This window comes from Schistocerca americana, chromosome X (assembly GCF_021461395.2).
Source record: "Schistocerca americana isolate TAMUIC-IGC-003095 chromosome X, iqSchAmer2.1, whole genome shotgun sequence".
Lineage (NCBI taxonomy): Eukaryota > Metazoa > Arthropoda > Insecta > Orthoptera > Acrididae > Schistocerca > Schistocerca americana.
In genome coordinates this window covers 936,680,847-936,686,408 of record NC_060130.1, presented here as the reverse complement: position 1 = coordinate 936,686,408, position 5,562 = coordinate 936,680,847, and the positions used below count along the sequence as shown (strand labels likewise).

At 39.3% G+C, this 5,562-nt stretch overlaps 1 pseudogene; it reads right to left on the bottom strand.

Annotated features, from left to right (window-relative positions):
- Window positions 1-268: 268 nt before the first annotated feature.
- On the bottom strand, window positions 269-386 carry LOC124557209 (annotated as a pseudogene).
- Between the last annotated feature and the right edge of the window lie 5,176 nt (window positions 387-5,562).

The window sequence follows — 5,562 nt, the reverse complement described above, 5'->3', positions numbered from 1 at the left end:
TAAACCCAACAGAACACTTCCTGCGGTTTCAGCTCTAAAATACTTAACTCCGTCCGAACAGGCCTTCAAAGGCCCAACCGTAACGCCCAACCGTAACGACCGGCCGCCGTGTCTCCTCAGCCGACAGGCATCAGTAGATGCAGATATGGAGGGGCATGTGGTCAGTACAGCGCTCTTCTGGCCGTATGTCAGTTTCCGAGACCGGAGCCGCTGCTTCTCAACCAAGTAGCTCCTCGATTGACTTCACAAGGGCTGAGTGCAGCCCACTTGCCAACAGCGCTCGGCAGACCGGGTGGTCATCCATCCAAGTGCTAGCCCAACCCCACAGCGCTTAACTTCGGTGATCTGACGGGAACCGGTGTTACAACTGCGGCAAGGCCGTTGGCTTGGTTTCAGCTCTAATGGAAGAATGGGCTGCTGTTCCACACAGACATTCAGACACACTGAAAGTGTCCCCAGCAAAGACCGATGCTTTTGATCAGATAGTGTATTTGGTCTGCATTCGTGTATTCTGCTTCGTACAGTTCTATTATTTCTGATAATTCTTCTGTTTTATTTTGTGTGGCAACGGTTCTATCGACCATGCGTTTTCTCTACACGCGTTTTCTTTTCTTGCTGTGCTTGCTACGTCATCCTGGACGTTGTCCCACGATCTGTATCTGGGTCGTTTTCTTCATCGCGTTCCATCTATTGTCCCAGAGACTGCTCAATATTTTTACTATTTGATTACCCTAGCTCAACTTCTCTCCTTTAGCACTGTGACAATGTTACCGTGTTTATGCATCTCCTGTCGTCCGTCATTTTTTCTATTCCTCCATTGTCTGGTATCTTCATCGTGCACGTGTCAAAAGAAAATTTTCAACAGTAGCATTTCGAATTGTAATAGTTTTACCGCATTTGTTTCTCTAAGCGTTAGCGCTTTAAAAAATAATAATAATACCGGTATTATACTAGACTGATGAAGCTTGTGGTGAGCGTTGTGCTTCTTACGATTTGGTTTTAACTGTAAAATGTTCTGTTAACAGCTACTAAAACTGCTTCAGTCTATATATCTGTTCTATTGTCGTTAATGAACAGGCTTCCTGAAAACCTGAAATGCTCAACTGTCTTGAATGTTAAGCCTAACTGATACACACTTGGCTGTAGATGGATTATAAAATGGCTCAAATGGCTCCGAGCACTATGGGACTTAACTTCTATGGTCATCAGTCCCCCTAGAACTTAGAACTACTTAAACCTAACTAACCTAAGGACATCACACAACACCCAGTCATCACGAGGCAGAGAAAAAATGCCCGATGGATTATCACAAAGTATTTTGTCTTCTCCTCATTATGACGAAGTCGTGTTTTCTCAGTCTTCTGATTACTGTTGCTCTGGAATCCTTAATTACTGTTAGATCACCTACGAAGGTGAATGTCGTAATGTTCGTACCCACAACTGGATTCCTTTCGCGACAGTGTCTTCTCCAAGAATAGGTAAAGAAAAATAAAGTGGGATGACGTCTCCTTGTCTCAGACCAGTATCTACATCTAGATGTATGCTCTGCAAATCACATTTAAGTGCCTGGCAGAGGGTTCATCGAACCACCTTCAGAATTCTCTATTATTCCGATCTCGTATAGCGCGCGGAAAGAAAGAATACCTATATTCGTATATATATGTATATATTTGATGCATCTTAAAATTTTCACTTTCTCTATCTAGCGTCTATATTCGCCAGTAAATTACTGCTACACACTTTTTAGTTAATCTGATTAATTTCGAGAGTATTTCAATTTATCTCATGATGTCGAGTAGTGTACAGCTCATCTATAAAGGAGATCATAATAGAACACTAGTGCGACCCATTCTTAAGTACTGCTCTGGTGTTTGGGAATCCAATCAGGTCGGATTAAAGGAAGCCATCGAAGCAATTCAGAGACGCGCTGATAGATGTTTTATTGGTAGGTTCAATCAGCACGCCATTATTACAAAGATACTTCGCCAACTCAATTGGGAATATCTGGATGCCAGAAAAGCTATTTAGAAAATTTGTAGAACCGGCATATCTGTATTTCGTTAATTACGTTAGTTTTTAACTATTTACGAATGGTATGTTTCATAGTTATTATCATATAAGATAAATACAAATACCACATAGTGTATTTTACGAGTATGCTTGTGGGGACAATCGAAGTTCATCACTGAACATAATATATTTTCAAGCAATAGTTTTCCCCATATACGTTCCATGATGACTATATCCCTGAATGCGAAACTGTGCTTCAACAAGACAGATATCAGCTAATTATGAAAATTTAATATAACTCTCTCTGGGCCGCTGTTCTCTCGAGGTGTCAGAAATAAAATAGAGGTATCATGACTCAGCGACTAGATCCGTATCTTCTGTTCTGAATTCTAGTTTACACTTTTTTAAACATCTGTTCCAGACCAAGCAGTCTGAATTTTTCGAAGTTTGATGTAGTCTGGATTGTGTTTCTACAAGTCATCTTTTTCTCAAAAACAATTCTGAGAGTGATTTCATGTATCTAATTTCCGCAATCTAAGTACAAGAGAACTTTTTCCAATTGGATAATGTCTGTTTTTAATGCTTTTGTATAAAAAACTAGTACATTAATACAGGACTGACTACTCCTTTCAGCGAGAGTTTCGTAGTCAATTTATTATTTTCATAATAACGTTCGAAATATGCATAAAGCTACAAGTATGGAATGAGTGGTGGAGGATGAGTGAAATGAGAGAAAATTCCGAATGTTACGATAATTTTGAGCACTCTGGAAATCGCTATGAAATACGGCGGGTTACACTCTTTACATAAATTTTTGGTTGAATACAGCGAAAAAATTCAGAATGTTTGCATACTTTTGAGCACGGCAAAGATTGCTGCATTGTGATTGGCTATTTCATTTTTGTAGTGTGTAAAGTCTTGGACTCTGATTTGGAGAAGAGAGAGGAGGAGTGGATGGGAAGGTGTTACAAAGCACAGCTGGGCTAGTTCTGCCGTAATATATTTTTAATGTTTTATCCATCTTTAATTTTTTCAACATTTGCAATCTCTAATTTTAAAATTTACCTCCGCCTGCCATCTTGGATTTTTAAATTTTGCATCCATTTGCAATATTTAATTTTTGAAATTCCTGCCATAGTGATGACGTCATTGTCGCTGGCATGTAGCGAACCTGCACTCACACCTGCACCTTTCAAGCTCAAGTGACTGTCGTCTTGAATTGTAAGTCAGTGGTATCATATACTTCAATATCGAATTTAAATGCAAAGTGGGCTGGATAGTACATTTCTGGGGATTCATGCAATGTTGCTGCGTAAAAGAACTCTAGAAACAATTTAGCTGCCCCATTAGAAATTTGGAAAGTTAATAGTTCATAATACGACAAATTTATAAACAAAATGGCTATTAAACGTATATACAAATTACCTAACGGGTAAATACAGTACACAAAATGATAAGAATTATTCTATCATTTATTCTCAAAACCTATACAGGGATATACTCAATGGCATACGAGTAAGCTTTCAAAGAAACATATCTACTCTGGATCCATATTCACACTGTGAAATCGACTGAAGATAAAAATGGATATGATCAAGATGTGTATGCTTTATTTGTTCACTTAAAAATGCCATTCACTAGTCAATGGAAGCCATTTGTGTCAGGATACGAGAGATTTCGGACCTCCATAAAAACTTATAAATACAACCAAAATACGTATGTACATTGAATGCCCTTTCAAGATTCAAATTGAAAATGTCATTATGGATAGCTTCATTGCGGTTTCAAACAGGGCGACTCTCTGACCATTGTAATATAAAACGTAGTTAGAAGCATTAGGTGTCCATACGAGGGCACAAAATTAAAGAAAATAAGTGTCCAATGTTGGCTTGCGTTGATGGCATAGTTCTTTTGAGAGACAGTAAAAGTGAAATTATAGCTTTCGCACGCAGGTAATAGAAGCCCTCAGAAGAATTGATTTGTAATTAAATGCGAACGAAACAAAGTAGGTTGCCTTCACTCGCACTCCCAAAGATAATGCAACTTGAAAGTCGAAACTAAAACATCTGAAAAAGTAAATGCGTGTAAATACGATATATGAAAGCCTGTTTCAGTACAGCAAATAATGAAAAATATGATTTAAAAATGTAAATAAAAAACGTTGTGAGCACAAAAAAATATTTTAAACAGAAAGAATATCGCTAGGGGACCAAAAATATATACCTGCAAGTCGCTTATACAACTAGTTCAAACATATTAGTGTGAAATCCGGACTATGCCAAAAGAATGTGAGGAAGACCTCTGGATGTTCGATTGGAAATTATTACGTATAGTTGATGAAGCAGTGAAAGTCATTGTCAGTGGAGAATGCCTAAAACTAACTCGAACTATATGACATATTTAAGGAATGTGGAAGTGTAGCCAAAATAAAAGGTAAAAATTTGGGGTGTATTTCTCTTGTAATGAGAGAGCATGAGGACAGATTCATCAAGACTGTGCTCTGGAGACAATACTCCGAAGGCAAAAGACTATTCCGGTGACCGAGAATGAGATTTTTAAAAGGTGCAGGAGGGGTATTGAAGTATGTAAAGTAATGAATTCGAGATAACGTAGAATAACCAGACAAATTGTTGTAGATTATTGTTAAATGAACATCTTATATAACTTTTTAGTCTTTGAAATAATTATAATAATTTAAAATACTATGGACAAATGATTGAGCTACAGCCCAGGTTACTGACGCTAGCTTCAGCATTAGAGTACTGGTGCGGCGCAGAGTTTTAATCTGCCATAAATTTTCATTACAGTATCATCGAGCAGATAACATATTTACTAAGTGGTTGATGGATTCCTACTAGTAATTATTTCCAGTATTTCTCTTTTCCGGACGAATGACACTGCATTCTACGAAAATTGTGTAGTTCTGTTGTTACCTTGTGCCTTGATTCTTGTTATAAGGAGCGATCAAAGAGCTTCCGTTTGAGGACGTTTCTGCAGCGTATAAGCAACGTAGCGCGACTCCGATGCATTGTATAAGCACCGACATGTAGGCAAGGAATTAGTGTCTTTCCGACGTGCATCTGGTAAATGCTGAAACGTGAACTATGACGGTGCTATTACCAAATGCCTCCAACGATAGACATCCATTGGAGAGTGAAGAACGCGTGTGCGGCAGGATGTCTGTCGAAAAGCGCCGTTGTCTAATGATGGGCCACGCGTGCTGTTGCTTCATGATAACGCACGGCCCCACATCGCGAATGTAGTAACGCGGGAGTTACACCAACTCAAGTGGGAGATCTCGAGCACCTGCGCTGTAGTTCCTAATCTCTCCCCACGCTATTATCACGCCTTCGGTTCTTAAAAAAGTACTCGAAGGGACGACGATTCCCGTGGTCGGGGAAGTGCAGGAGGCAGTTACGGACTTCGCGCAACTGAACATGATGCGTACGTGGGATGATTGCCTCAGTGCTCACTGCGATTGTGCCTGACTGGCATTCAGATTCTGGACTGTACGGCCTTCGAATGGAACTTTTTGATCGCCCTTCATATAAC